The 15,879-nt window shown below is 48.4% G+C and overlaps 1 pseudogene across 1 annotated transcript; it reads right to left on the reverse strand.

The window, feature by feature from the left end:
* Nucleotides 1-3,405: 3,405 nt before the first annotated feature.
* Nucleotides 3,406-14,788, reverse strand: LOC310772086 (rho-related GTP-binding protein RhoN pseudogene; annotated as a pseudogene). The gene is made up of 3 exons (XR_014553976.1): nt 14,710-14,788; nt 6,013-6,122; nt 3,406-3,540 (listed from the first exon to the last, which is right to left on the reverse strand). The product of XR_014553976.1 is annotated as a rho-related GTP-binding protein RhoN pseudogene (transcript).
* Between the last annotated feature and the right edge of the window lie 1,091 nt (nt 14,789-15,879).

The following is a 15,879-nucleotide window of genomic DNA, read 5'->3' on the forward strand; positions in this document are numbered from 1 at the left end:
TCCAGCAGAGTTCCTCCAGGACCACAGCTCACGCCAGAGTAATGTTATAATATACACAGTTCATTGAGACTGTAAATGGTTTGCTGGAGATCAAATCAGTGAGCCAGATTTAATTTTAAACCCCCCCTGGCCTCCCTCGTCTCTAAAGTACAGGCTTCTGCTCCTGTTTCACGCTTTTCACGGCAGAATCCACACACATGCTAAGGTTGCGGTAGACGAGACACGACTGCGTTTCCCATGACCCCAGGATGGCATGTTCTCCAACACAGAGAGAGCTTTTCATACCCGGTGGACCCGCTTTGATTATTATCACGACTGTGCACTGAGCCACATGTATGTGAGAGGCAGCAGAGTCCTCCTTAGGTGTAAGGGCATATTTAGACTGTGCACTGAGCCACATGTATGTGAGAGGCAGCAGAGTCCTCCTTAGGTGTAAGGGCATATTTAGACTGTGCACTGAGCCACATGTATGTGAGAGGCAGCAAAGTCCTCCTTAGGTGTAAGGGCATATTTAGACTGTGCACTGAGCCACATGTATGTGAGAGGCAGCAAAGTCCTCCGTAGGTGTAAGGGCATATTTAGACTGTGCACTGAGCCACATGTATGTGAGAGGCAGCAAAGTCCTCCTTAGGTGTAAGGGCATATTTAGACTGTGCACTGAGCCACATGTATGTGAGAGGCAGCAAAGTCCTCCGTAGGTGTAAGGGCATATTTAGACTGTGCACTGAGCCACATGTATGTGAGAGGCAGCAGAGTCCTCCTTAGGTGTAAGGGCATATTTAGACTGTGCACTGAGCCACATGTATGTGAGAGGCAGCAGAGTCCTCCTTAGGTGTAAGGGCATATTTAGACTGTGCACTGAGCCACATGTATGTGAGAGGCAGCAGAGTCCTCCTTAGGTGTAAGGGCATATTTAGACTGTGCACTGAGCCACATGTATGTGAGAGGCAGCAAAGTCCTCCTTAGGTGTAAGGGCATATTTAGACTGTGCACTGAGCCACATGTATGTGAGAGGCAGCAAAGTCCTCCGTAGGTGTAAGGGCATATTTAGACTGTGCACTGAGCCACATGTATGTGAGAGGCAGCAGAGTCCTCCTTAGGTGTAAGGGCATATTTAGACTGTGCACTGAGCCACATGTATGTGAGAGGCAGCAAAGTCCTCCGTAGGTGTAAGGGCATATTTAGACTGTGCACTGAGCCACATGTATGTGAGAGGCAGCAGAGTCCTCCTTAGGTGTAAGGGCATATTTAGACTGTGCACTGAGCCACATGTATGTGAGAGGCAGCAAAGTCCTCCTTAGGTGTAAGGGCATATTTAGACTGTGCACTGAGCCACATGTATGTGAGAGGCAGCAGAGTCCTCCTTAGGTGTAAGGGCATATTTAGACTGTGCACTGAGCCACATGTATGTGAGAGGCAGCAGAGTCCTCCTTAGGTGTAAGGGCATATTTAGACTGTGCACTGAGCCACATGTATGTGAGAGGCAGCAGAGTCCTCCTTAGGTGTAAGGGCATATTTAGACTGTGCACTGAGCCACATGTATGTGAGAGGCAGCAGAGTCCTCCTTAGGTGTAAGGGCATATTTAGACTGTGCACTGAGCCACATGTATGTGAGAGGCAGCAAAGTCCTCCTTAGGTGTAAGGGCATATTTAGACTGTGCACTGAGCCACATGTATGTGAGAGGCAGCAAAGTCCTCCTTAGGTGTAAGGGCATATTTAGACTGTGCACTGAGCCACATGTATGTGAGAGGCAGCAAAGTCCTCCTTAGGTGTAAGGGCATATTTAGACTGTGCACTGAGCCACATGTATGTGAGAGGCAGCAGAGTCCTCCTTAGGTGTAACTAAGGGCATATTTAGACTGTGCACTGAGCCACATGTATGTGAGAGGCAGCAAAGTCCTCCTTAGGTGTAAGGGCATATGTAGACTGTGCACTGAGCCACATGTATGTGAGAGGCAGCAAAGTCCTCCTTAGGTGTAAGGGCATATTTAGACTGTGCACTGAGCCACATGTATGTGAGAGGCAGCAAAGTCCTCCTTAGGTGTAAGGGCATATTTAGACTGTGCACTGAGCCACATGTATGTGAGAGGCAGCAAAGTCCTCCTTAGGTGTAAGGGCATATTTAGATTGAGGGCGGCGTGGGGGGGATGAAGGGGCAGCGGGGGGAGGAGAGATTGTCGTGACAAGCAGAAAAGCTCCATCAGATCTCCGATCAGATCTCAGGCAGATTAGTGCGGAAACGTCTGGAGTTCAGCCGGTGGTCACTCTGGCCTCTCTGACTCCTCCTCAGCGCCATTGGAATTCAATTTAAGATCAACAATAGGATAACAACACAAGCTATTGGATTAGAGCAGCAAAACGTTTATTGTGCAGAGCTTTGGCACCTGGTGTGTGACGCACATTCTCTGGGATAAACTAACAGTAGCCGCCTCAGTCAAAAATAGTGGAAAAACAATAGCCTGATGTAGGCCCCGGCCACAAGCGGTCCCCAGCTATTTGACGTTCAGCTCTGTGGTTTGCCACTCTAGCCTTTGTTTATGCGTCTTATTTACATCAACTGTCTTTTTTTTTTGTCAGCTGCAGATTTTTTCGGAGGCTGCCTGCTCTTAGCCTACAGAGCGCTTTCAGACGCTGATGGGCAGGAGAAAAAAGGCGTCTTTGTTCTGAGGGCTTTTGTGTGGCGCTGAAAAAGACCCTCCACCTTTTGTACGTCTAACACGAGAGAGCGCAAAATGAACACGCAAACAGCTGATTAAAATGCACGGATTTACAGAACAGTTTATCAACCCCCATACACCCCCACCCCCCCTCCCCCCGCGCCCTCCCCGTCCCCTTGGCTTAGAGGTCATGGCGCCATGCGATAAAAGGACTCACTCATTTATCAATGTCTGTTTTTCTTTTCATCCTGCATTTTGAAAATCCCTAAATCTGCATGAATCTTGCATTTCAGGGAGAGAGAAAATGTGTCCCTCGACATAAACTCCTCCAACCACCCATGCCTCTTCTCTTCCTCCCCTTTGCCACAAGCAACCTTACATCGCTGTCAGCAAATTACGGTCAAAACGCCAACAGCAGCAATGCGTCCCGAGGGCTTTGCCACAGCTCTTATTCTACGGTAGTTGATTGTGTTGAGTGGGCCTCCTCTCCCTCACACTCCCCTCCTCTGAGACTTCACTACAGAAGCAAACACCGCTGCTGATCCTAGATGGAAAAATTGCACGTTATTGCTGGATTGCTTTCTAATGTATTTTCTGCGTCCTTTGTTGTTTTCACACACCTTTTTCTTTCGCTTCCCTCTTCCATTCTCCCTGCTCTCTCTCTCTCTCTCTCTCTCTCTCTTTCTTTCTGTCATTATTTATCCCTCGTTTTTTTTGCTGGAATATCCATCATGCGCATGTTCTCACCTGCTCATGGGTGACAGGAATGAGCCGCTGCTTGGAGAGTTCCCTCAGGGTGCTCACGTCTGTCCTCATGTCCAGCTTGCAGCCCACCAGCACTACCTTGGCGTTGGGACAAAACTCCTGCGTCTCCCCTTGCCACTGTGGACACAAGGAGAAAGATACATCATCATCACATGACCCCGTGTGTGGTTATGCTAAAATACTGCTGAGTGAAATGAACTGAACACTGAAGACCTCTACCCTCTCTGGCTTGTGGATGGTCTGGCATTGATTCACTAAGGGCTCTAATGCTGTGTTTGTTTCATCTTAGTCTCTTTATAAAAGGCATTAGTTCAGTTTAAGGGTCGTATTAAAATTATGTCTTTGTATATAACGTCTTATTTCAGCATCTTCTGAGATGAAATGAGAAGATGAGTTTATATTGAAGAGCAGTTGTACGTATAACTAGGGCTGAAACTAACGATTATTGTTTCCATTATCGATTAATCTGGCGATTCTTTTCTTGACTAATGATTAGTCATTTAGTCTATAAAATGTCACAAAATGCTGAAACGTTTTGATCACTTTCCCCACAAAGCCCAAGATGACATCATCAAATGTCTTTTCTCCTGACCAACAGTCCACAACCCAAATATAATCAGTTTACTGTCATAGAAGACTAAAGAAACCAGGAAATATTCACATTTAAGAAGCTGGAATGAAAGAATTTTTGTCTAAATGAATAATCAATTATAAAAATAGTTGGTAATTCATTTTCTGTGTAATATCATTACATCTGTGTAATAATAATACTGAAGAATGCCTTGTAACTTATTTAAAACAGAAATAATGTTTCATGCTTGTTAATTTGAGTATATATTCTGTGTTTTTTTTATATATGCATTGCTTTGCTGCTTGTTTTTTCAATTATTTTTTTGTAAAGCACCTTGAATTGCCTTTGTGTATGAAAAGTGCTATATAAATAAATTTGACTTAAATTTGACTTCTGTGGATCGCCAAATCGATTAACCGACTAATAATCTTTGCAGCTCTACGTATGACATACATCATGTGTGTTACTTACTATATGAAAATGACACTTTTATTGCACAAGCTAAAGAACAATGTGAAATATGACTTTATTCATGTTAGCCTGTTTCAGGTTTCTGCACTATCTCGTTTGATTTATTTCCTCACATAGCCTCAGTCAACAAATCTATTTCAGGTTCTGTACAGGAAAGGTTGAGCAGTCCTCAGCCTGAGATTAAATGTCACTGCTGAACCAGCCTCTCTTTTCTCTGCAATGCAAATACCGAAGAGAAGCTCGGAAAGGTTCAAATATTCCAGATGCCATGTGCAGAATGTGAGGCCGTGCATTCATCCTTCAAGTTGAACGCAACCTTTGACTTTTCAAAGCGCATCCCTATTCTCTCAATACCACCCAATCGAAGCGTTTGATTGTTTAACCCTCACTCCTCGGACCACCTCCCCCAGCTGTCGTCCGGTGACCTCGGTGACCCGCTAGTCCCTGGAGGTCAAGAGTCTAATTTGGGACGGTGATTGTGCAACAGGTTTTCCGTGTGCCCCCAAAGTTGCAGAGATTACCAGGGCAACAGCTAGGGGTCACAGGTCACGGCAGCCCCCTGCCAAGGGATTCATGGGAAAACCAAAAGCCTGACGGTGGCTCCGCTCGCCCCCCCCCCGCTGACAGAGTGCACCGAGGCTTGCGAGCGACTCGTGGGTTAAAAAAAAAAGGTGTCTCGGGTTAGACCTACAAAGTCTGTGGGAGCATTTAGCGGCTCCCTTCAGACCACTAAACACGTCAACAGGCCGGCCGTGGGAACGTCTTTAGCCCACAAGGGGAGCGGTTCAAAGCGAACCGCACTCACACATGGCCCCAAGATGAGAGAGCAGTGAAGGGCACAGGCCTGCTTTACATGACACACATGCACACAAACAGAGCTATTAAGAGGAGTGTCCCCACACATAAAGTGGGCATTGGGCACACACAGTCTGCCACTGGCTATAAAAGCATGACGACAGTCAACCGCCCCGCCCATACCTTACCACACTTTGGCCGCCACCCTGCTCCCAAAACCCATTGTCACAACATGAGAACTGTACCCCACTCCCATACAAATGTTAACTACCAGAGTCTGCCTATACTAATCCTGCATGAAACTCGCATTTTTGAATTTTAAATGCCCAACGGCCCACAGCACTGCGAGGTCTAGGACTCTTAAACAGGCTCTGCAACAGCTTCTCTTTGATTGGGCTGGCGCGGCTAATTTGCGTATCTGATATGCCACTCGAACCCAAACCCAGACCGGCTGCAAAGCCTCTCCTCCCATTCTTCACTCTGACCCTCCATTCCACAGAGGGCCAGGGGGGTCAAGTATCCCTGGATGTTTGGACGGGATAAAGGAGCGGGAGGCTCTAACCTCTGTGCTGATTCACTCTTTTGTTGAGCTATAAAAAAAATGTATGCTGCTGGCTCAGAAATGTGAGTGAATATAAGCTGCTGATGAGGAAAAATGGTCGGTTGGTTTTCCCAGTGTCAAAGCAACCGTTAAATGCTGATCCAAAGTGCTGAGAAGAAGAGGTGGACAGAAGGAAGGAAAGAGCACTGACCTTCTTCATGACACTGTCCAAAGTCTCTGGGCGGCTGATGTCAAAGCAGATGAGAACTGCGTCAGAGTCGGGATACGCCAGCGGCCGCACGTTGTCGTAGTAGGAGGAACCTGTGGGCAGACACAATAACATACAGCATAAGGTCACGGTCTCCTCTGAGGAACTCCTCTGTGTGAACCTGGGTTTTAACCTGATTTAACCCCACGGGGTTCTTCATCCTCGCCATATGGCTGATTCTATTAATTAGAAACATACACAACACGTCCCCGGGAGGTAAATTGAAGGTCATTAAGATACAGGTACCCCATTAAGACCAGGACGCACGCTGACATGTACTTGAACATGCTGCGGCTTCCGCGCGCATGCTTGCATTCTGTAGATGGAGACGAGTGTTGTTCTGAACAGCTGTGGGCAGATGTTTGGGCACGGTGCTCTCTGGGCTTTTCACACGCACGCAGCTGTGGCCTCTGTTTATCGCAAGAGGAATGGCGAGGGGTTACTCAGAGAAGCGCGCACACACACACACGCACACACACACACACACACACACACACACACACACACACACACACACACACACACACACACACACAAACATGAATTATAGTGGGCTGAGGACTGGAGGACTTGTGCATGCAATCCATAATCCTCTCCAAACGGCAGCGAGTGCCAGCACAAAGGCCAAAGTCAGGGTTCGAGTTATAGTCAGATAGCTATGGGGTCCCCCTAAATCTTAACTTAACTTAAATTAACATTTATTTAACTCTGTCTCTGCACTTATAAATCAAAAACTACAAAAATAAATACATAATGCTCATACAATTTGCTTTCCGAGCAGTTCTCTGCACTCAGCAAGAAACGCTATCTAAAAACAACAAGAAGAAAACAGATGAATGGGGCAGCCATCCCCTACGCTACCGTTGCATAGCAACAACAGACCGGAAGTTACCAGAGTAGGCTAACCTTACGAACAAACCCCTTGTGCACAGGTAATCAAGAACTTGTGAATGAAAAACAAATTGCAACAAACAGCAGCATATTTCAGCAGATACAGTAGCAGCATCTTGTTAGAACAAAAACAACTGTAGGCGTAATACTTACAAAATGAAAAATCTCAGACTCCTCTCCTCTCCTCTCATCATCAGACCATAACGTTAGCTTACCTACTAGCTAGTAGCAACCTAGCTGTTGCACTAACAGGTCGTTGTCCCTTGTCTGAAGTCGTTCTTTGTTTCTTTCTTAAACCGAAGCTATCCAGGCTTGTACACCCCGTTGGCAGCTTCAGCCTTTTCTTCAGTGGCATGATAACGCTATACTAAAGATTAATAAGATCTTGTTGGCTCAGGCGGCTGTTTACATCACGTGATGGTTGCATGTTGTGGCTTCTTCTCCCTGCAACTCGGTTGTAGCAGTAGAACACGCGCTCATGGGCGGCACATGGTGGCTTGGAGGTGAAATGCAGCCTATTTCACACAACAATTCAAACGGTTGTTTTGGGAAAACTGAAAACATGTTTCTTATTTAGCCTATTTATCTAGTTAACATAAATAATAATAATTGTTCCATCGAAAAATGTGTTATTTGGAAGAAAAAAAGGAAAAAATAAATAAAAATAAAAAAGTTATATTTGTGGGGGTCCCACAGGTGTTCTGGACTATGGGGTCCCAGACTCTAGCTATGGGGTCCAAGACCCCATAGGTCCCCCCATAACTCGAACCCTGGCCAAAGTAAAGGTTGAACCCCTTAATTCTCTGGCCTCGTCCCTCTTCCTGCATGTCTCTCTTGCAGATGGTCCTCTTTTATCTTCCCTTTTTAAACTGAGTTTCGCATGCATGCATGCACACACACACACACACACACACACACACACACACACACACCTCTCCTCGCTCTGCCGTTTCATTTCTGTACCTTGATCAAATTTGAAGGCAGAGTGGCGCCTCCTCTCTCTGTACTTTCACGAGCCGCTGTGTTACATGGGCCCTGCACTCTCCCTGCTCTCATTAGGAGGCTTGTAAAAATATCTGGGCTCTCTGGGAAACGTGGTTGCGGCTGTGGGCACCCCCCCCCACCCCCCCACCAACCACCCCCCACCCTCCCTCCCTCCCCCGGGACTCAGTATGGACTTGAAGTCTTATACATTTTGATAGCAGCAGCACCCTGGCTGCAGAAATGAAAACTCACAGTAGTGCATTAGATTCTACACCTACAGTATGGCTGCTAAGGGGGGCATACATCTGTGTGAACCACATAATGTAGAAGGGCATTGCATTTTTCTTGGAATATATAAATATATCCCCAATTATACGGTCACTGCCTTGTTATTCCAGAGGTACCAAGTGAGTATAATAGTTATAGATGATCATCATCATACTTGCTGTTGCCATGCTCTGAACCCGGCCTGACAATATGGCCTACCAGCCTGTTGAAGTGCTACGAGCCTTTGTCTGGAAGGGTAAATGGAGTCCGCACAATGGCTGTACAGCCTGTTTTAGCATCACTATGTTCTCTTTGTTAATGATGGAATGAGACTACAACAATGGCTGCACGCGGCCCGATAGCCCTCATCATTCAGCTGGCTGTCCCAGCCTGACCTCCCCCCCCCATCTGAGAACAATGCAACAGGCTCCCTGTCATCGCAGGCTGCATATTGAAGATGGATGGCTTCTGTTAACCTGAGCAAAACGAGTTTGAGTGAAAGGGTTTGTCGATGAAATTTAGCTCTGCAAAACTCTCTCAAGCAAGCTGTGCAAAATCCTTCACCACTCCTTCACCACCCATTACAGTTTTTGTTTGTTCGTCTACTTCCTCCACCCGTGGCTTGCCATCTTTTTCAGAGTAACAGAAGAGGAAAGTAAAGAGAATTTAAAAAAAAAATCTATTTCTCCCTACAGCCTACGGGACACCATCGTCTAAGTCATACTTCCCTCCCTGTCTTAATAACACAACAAGATTAGTTGTGTTTAGTACTGCTGAGAAAGCAAGGCGAGGCGCACACACACACGCACACACACACATGCACACGCACACACACACACACACACACACACACAAACACTCTCCCCCAAAAAAGCCCAATCACACAGATGCCAGCTCCACCAGTCAGCAAAGTACATTGTACAGCAGCGAGCTCTGATTGGTGGTGGTCACACATGAGGTGTTGTAGCTGCTGAAGTGGGTCTTTAGTATGTATCACAGTGCAGCAGGCCTGCATCGAGGCAAAAAAGAGACAGAGGACGGGAGGTGGAGGAAGGACAGAGAAGATGTAACGACTTTGAGTACGGTGGCGAGGCACGCGAGGATGAGAGGAGAGGCCGGGGACGTGTAACGTGGAATCAGGATGACGGCGGTAGAGATGTCAGACAGACGAGGGGAAGTTGAGACAATGGCGCTTGTTTGACTCGAGAAGTAATTCGAGGCTGGAACGAGACCTTTGGGATCAATTTGTCAGGCCGGCAGATCAAAATGATTGGCACGCCACGGTCACGGCAGGCCTTGTCACAGCAAAGCAATTCACAGCTCTTCTGCCCTGAGCGACACGGGAAGCTACCTCAGCACTTTTGCAAAGTCAGGGGGAAAAAAAAGTCCTCTGAGGGTGAGGAGGTGTGGAGAGAAGAGGAGGGGGGGGGGGGGGGGAGAGCTGTGTTTAAAACAAGCCGAGCAGGCACAAATAAAAGCCAATCACCATCACCATCAAGATGAGGAAGAGGAGGAGGAGAGGAGGAGGAGGTGAGGAGAAAAAGAGTTTCCCCCGATTGTAAAATATATCAGCTCCACTGGCTGAAACGTGCTTGCCCACCTACCAGCTTGAAGACACGACCGGAGACAAAAGAGAATAGTTCTTTGAAGGAGTCGGGGGGTGGGGGTGGGGGTGGGGGCGGCAGTGGGAAGTGCGTGCGTAATGAAAGTACTGGACTCGGCCGGACAGATCAAATAAAGAAGTATGAGAGCTCTGGCGTGGCTATTGGTGGAGCTGGCCTGTGCCCATCCACTGTGAGGTGGAACAAAAGGTCAATTGAATTTCAGACAGAGGCAGGATGAGATGGATGGGGCAGGATGGGGAGGGGGGGGGGATATAGTGAGGTAGGGGGGGCGGCGCTGGCAGGCCCACCACAAAGCATCACGCCTGGCACTTCCACCTCCCTGCCAAGGAGTGGGACCGTGCCCCGCCGTGCCAAGGACAGGCATAAAACACCGCTCACACAAAACCCTCCAGCTATTAGCATTAGCTTGATTTAGCACCGGCGATCTGTGCGAGCGGAAAGTGGACCGCCGTCTTTATTTGCACAGGGCTAATTAGCGGCGAGCGGCGGACGGCTCTCTGAGCGCCGCTGACGGAGGTGGGAGGAGAGCGTTCCTCAGCCAGCCGTCAGTCTAAGCTTCATCAAAGGTCACAAATGTCCCAGAGGATGTCGAGGGCGTGCGGACAGGAAGTTAGCGGAGCGCTAATGTAGAGTAATATCCCTTGAGGGTTTATTTTGACTTCATATATATATATATATGGCCCCCCGTCCGTCCCCCCCCTGACACGTCGACTCCCCCGATCTCTCTGCAACATGACCGTCAGCTCGCTAACCGCTCGTTCACATCCTCCACCCGCATGTGAAACCAAACAATAAAACATAAGTGTTGCAATTTGATAGAGAAAATGTGGAAGGGAGGCTCAGGCTCAAATTGAGTGTGCATCAGCATTTGCCAGTGGAATAGAGCGAAGTCTTTAGTGCAGTACTTTGTACCGTCACAGTGTGAATTCTCTCTCTCTCTGTCTCTGTCTCTGTGTGTCTCTCTCTCTGTTTGGTGCATGCTCAGTGTGCAGCAGCAGCTGAAAAATAAAAACCATTACGAGTGAGGGGGGTAGATTAGCCTTTGCCTGGAGGCTCTTTGATGTGTCGCACATATGGCCGGGAGTCCATGGCAACAAACAGCATCATTAGGCCATGTACACACTCTGGAAAACACCCATGCACAAAAAACAACAGCCGTGTACAGGCTGGGGTATAAAGGAACAAACAACCCTCTCAAACATCACCCCGAAGAAAAGAGACGCGATGGCAACAGTGTGATTGAGTTAGCCGCAGCCTATAAACACGACGCATTTAACGCCGAAATACCGCGCTTCTTTTCTCCCTCTCCTGCAGCTGTTTTCCTCTTGAAATCCACCTTCAAAGCAAAGGCAAAACATTTCAAGTCGGGGTGGCCCGAGTATCGTAGCAACCTGGAGGGATGCAAATGGCTTCATTGTGAGGCCCTGAAAGGAAGTGAGGAGGAAGGAGAGCAGGAGAGCAGGAGAGAAAGAGGGAGACGGGAAGGGAGGCGAATGTGGAGGCTAATGACTTTGGTGCGTTGACGGTTAGAGGTGACTAAGAGGAGAGAAGAAGAAGAGGATTGGTGCCCCATCTTTCAAGAGGCTGAGCAGACTTTTTCATTAGTGAAGGTCCAGCAACAGAGGAGCTGCTCCTCGTCTCGTTCAGAGCTCCACTCACAGAGAGATAAACACAGTGTGCTGTCAAACACCTCACAAAGCCTAGTTACTTTGACCCTCTGTACTGCCAGCCTGGTATAGAAGACAGCATATGTTTTCTTCTGTCTATAACCCCGCACAGGGTTTTCTTTGACAAGCCCATATGTACAATGCAATACAACCTGGCTACCACATATGGTGCAGGTGACCTTATTCCCACAGCAGCCATCTTGGACTTATGTCAGACTCCAGGTGGGAAACCCTGGGAGATATGGCATAGAAAACTAACTATATTATAACACAGAAGTGAAGACTATATAGACCTAACAGTTATCAAATTAGCTAGCGATCTTGGGAACAACAACTACAGCAGCTGAGCAAGGAATTGAATTTCGAGTACTTTCCCATCCCTAATGCGATATTGTATAAGGGCAAAATGGCCGCCGTTATGCACATTTACCGTAATATTCTTGCGGACACCCTGACGTCACACAACCGGAAGCGGGCGTCAGATTGGGGGTACAGGGGGTTTATAGAGTCTTTGGGGCAAACAAACAAGTATATCAATGAAACGGACGTGTCAAGCTTCAGTTTTTAATACGAATATTACAAAAGGCCCCAATGATTCATAAGAGGTATGTTGTATAGCCGGGCGTACTTAGTGACAAGCAAGACGACAGTAAACTGACAGGTTTTTTTGTATTGAGTTTGGCATGACACATAGGAGAGTGACGTGAGCGGGTGGGGGCTGTTGCTAAGCAACTTATAGCAACAACAGGCCAGAAGTTGACCGCAATAATAGAACCTGCCAATGGGAAACAGACAGTCTTGCAAATCCAACTCAAGATTCCACCATCACTCAATACAAGCCAGATTTGACCATGTATATATATACACAGTACACATACATAAACATAAATAAACCAGGTAACATTACATTAAGAACTTATACTGTAATTATTTTTTAACTACCGGGTACCTATTATATTATTACAGGGTATGTATGACCTACTGAGCAACTTTGACCTTGACCTTGGGGACATATTCTATATTCTAGGGTACAGTAAGACCAAAGCCTTCTGCTCAGGACTAGGGCTCTACATAGGTACATAGGCACTGTGCCATCTAACATAAAGACTGTATACCCCCCCCCCCCACACACACACACACACATACTAAATCACTCACTCACTCACTCACTCACTCACTCACTCACTCACTCTCACACACACACACACACACACACACACACACACACACACACACACACACACACACACACACACACACACACACACACACACAGATTAGGGGTAAATCTGTAATAGAGATGGCTGTGTCAAGTTTTCAAAGGCGTTAGCTGCACAGCCGGGACAGTGGAGGTGACAGTGGGTTAAATGGCCATTAACCTTCCCTGCCTGCAGTCTTCACAGCAGGGATATTGATCAAAGCCCCCTCTGCTTTCCCTCTGGAGGAAGTGCAGCCTTTGAAGGGCGCCGCCGCCGAGCACCTTCAGCGGATCAGCTCCGATACCACGATGTGGAGGAGTTCATGCCCGTGTCGCAGGGGCTGGCCTCTGAGACTGACAGCACAGCCAGGCTACAAGGCAGCACTGCTGTCTGCCTCCTGCCAGGCCCGGGGGTATGGAGATGGAGTGGTGTATCTTCTCTTTCTTCCTCAATCCCCTCTTTATACCAACCCCCCACCCCACACACACACACACACACACACACACACACACACACACACACACACACACACACACACACACACACACACACACACACACACACACACATTCCACCTGAGAAACTGCTGTGCATTTCATCTCCTGTTGTTTTGATCTCGGTGTCTCTGTCTTCTCAGGCTCTGCTTCATGCTGTGTTTCTTTGGTCACGCTACGCTTGAGCAAGACTCGGTGTGTGTCGCTGAGCTCCGAAGTCATTCCTCATTCCTGGGACATCTCGTGTTTAAATGTTTCAATACAAACACTAACTTTTGCATTTGTTTGTATGAGGAAGTCAAGTAGCTGTGAAGGGCTGCTGCCTGTGTACAGGGAACACAGACAGATCCAGGTTTTGTTTCTGTTTGTGTTTCCTCAAGCTCTGTGCCTCTCTCTCTCGCTCACACACTTGAGTCCCGTCAAAGCAGCAGTAGACTGTTTAGACAAGACACACCAAATAACACTGTTCAAAAAGAAGGAAAGAGAAGAGCTAGCTAAAGAACACCAGATGTGCACTCCTTGTTCTCTTGCACAACCTCCTTCACCACTTAAACCCGCCCGTGTTCGACCCCAGCTCGTCCCGTGTTCGACCCCAGTTCGTCCTGATATCGCCGACACAGGCTGTAATCTTACGATGGTGTCTGTTTTCGATCTGGTTGCTCAACTTGAACATGTGAAAGCAGTGCAGGAGGACATGTTATTTTGAAACCAAGAAGACCAGTTGGACTATCCAGTTTCACTCCTGAAAAGCGGGAGTCTTGGTCAGTCAAAGAGCTTCAGGACACAGGTTGTGATCCCCCTCCCACGCTGCGGGTGGAGCAGCCACGGCTGTACAGGGATATCCAGGAAAAAGAATTCCGTGAGCAAGTAGAGGCGATTGCCATGCTGCACTTGATTCTGCTCTGAAGAGGGCCCGGCAGACAGACAGACAGTAGAGGAAGCATTCAAATTCAAATTCATATCAGCTTTCACCTGTAAAAGAGCAAAGATAAGTTATTTTATATCCACTGTGTTGCCAGTTGAGGATTTTCATTAAACCTTGTAATAACACTGACTGCACCTTCTCTGTCCGTCGCGTCTGTCTTATATGAAAGAATGGCCAAACGTATTCAGGCAGCTATACGTCTGTCTGATATGAAAGAAAAGCGTGCGAGCGGAGAAGGCCATCCTCTGCTCCATCGACTCCACTTCCTCCAGTGTATAACCATCCAAACACATCCCTATCATGGCCCTATCTATCCCTGGCCAACTCTAGTCTGCAGCCCCCCAGGGAGGCCACCGGGGGGACATGGCACTACTTCAAGTGCAATTTCACTTCCACAAAAGCGTCGGCAGAGAGACAGAGAGAACATCGGATCTTGTTTATAAATAAAGTCATCCATAAATGATGGCCGCTGTGCAGCGCAGCTGAGCGGGGCGGAGAGGACCCAGGTGGGGATGGGGAGGGGAGGGGGGGGTGAGGGAAGGAGGTGAAAGACAGCCCACCCCCCCCCCCCCTCCTGTATCCTCTTACGCTCGGCTGGGTCGCAGGCGGACGCCGGGAGGGTTTCGCTCCTGCGGAGGTGGGAGACCGGAGGGATGGAGAGCTGGCTCTGGGCAGGGGGGTGAGGGGGTGGGGGGGGGCCCACGGGCAGAATCAGTCAGCATGGCTGTTTGAAGTGGGTTGATCAAAGCTGGCGCCGCATTGGATTCTGTTGCACTGGCCAGAGGAAGTGGACCAGGAGAAAACAGTTCCCTGGGTGGGCTCGCTGTCTGTCTGCCTGAGTGACTTCATCACATGCTGCTATTGCTGAATGCCTAGTTGAGTGCCAGGGTGAGTGCCTGTGAGTCACCATTTTTTTGTTAACCCAATTTAACAGAGACAGAAACGAGAGAGAGAGAGAGAGAGAGAGAGAGAGAGAGCGAGAGAGAGAGAGAGAGAGAGAGAGAGAGAGAGAGAGAGAGAGAGAGAGAGAGAGAGAAAATATGCCAGAAATTGACAATTCCTGAGAGAAAAGGGGATCTTTTGTGTCCTGTCATTCACAACAACTCAAGTCCATGTGCCCTTGAAATGACTCCATTTAGGATCAATAACTTCCTACTGAGTGTCACTGCATTCCACAGCATCAGGCCATGGATCACATTACCACGGGTCAATGAAGGCAGAGGTCACAGCTTTGCCACCATTAAAGCAAGCTCCCGCAGTGTCTCCCAATACAATAGACTAAAACAAAGCATTACATCCCCTGCCTATAGCATGGCTGGATATGTGCTGAGTGGCAAATATAGCCTGCATGTACATGCGGTTAAATGTTTGGCATGAGAAAGAGGAGTCAGAGTGCTGCAGCGGTGTAAAAGCGTGACACAGTCCGTGTTTGTGTGTATCTGCTTCCCAGAGGAGTGAGTGGGTCAGGTCCCGTGGGTGCCACCAACAAACCTGACCCACAACACAAAGGGAGGGAGGGAGGGAGGGGAGGGAGAGAGGGTGCAGTTGGCGTGGGGGGGAAGGGGGGGGTGGGGGGAAGGGGGGGGGGGGGGGAGAGGGTGCAGTTGGCGTGGGGGGGAAGGGGGGGGGGGGGGGAAGGGGGGGGGGGGGGAAGGGGGGGGGGGGGGCAAAAGGGAATAGGCACAGATGTACACTTCTCCTTCTGTCTCCTTTCCCAGTCGTCAATGAAGTGAACACTTGCTCCTCTCATACTAGGCC

The sequence above is a fragment of the Poromitra crassiceps genome, assembly GCF_964638095.1.
Source record: "Poromitra crassiceps genome assembly, contig: HAP1_SCAFFOLD_1931, whole genome shotgun sequence".
NCBI classification, from domain to species: Eukaryota; Metazoa; Chordata; class Actinopteri; order Beryciformes; family Melamphaidae; genus Poromitra; species Poromitra crassiceps.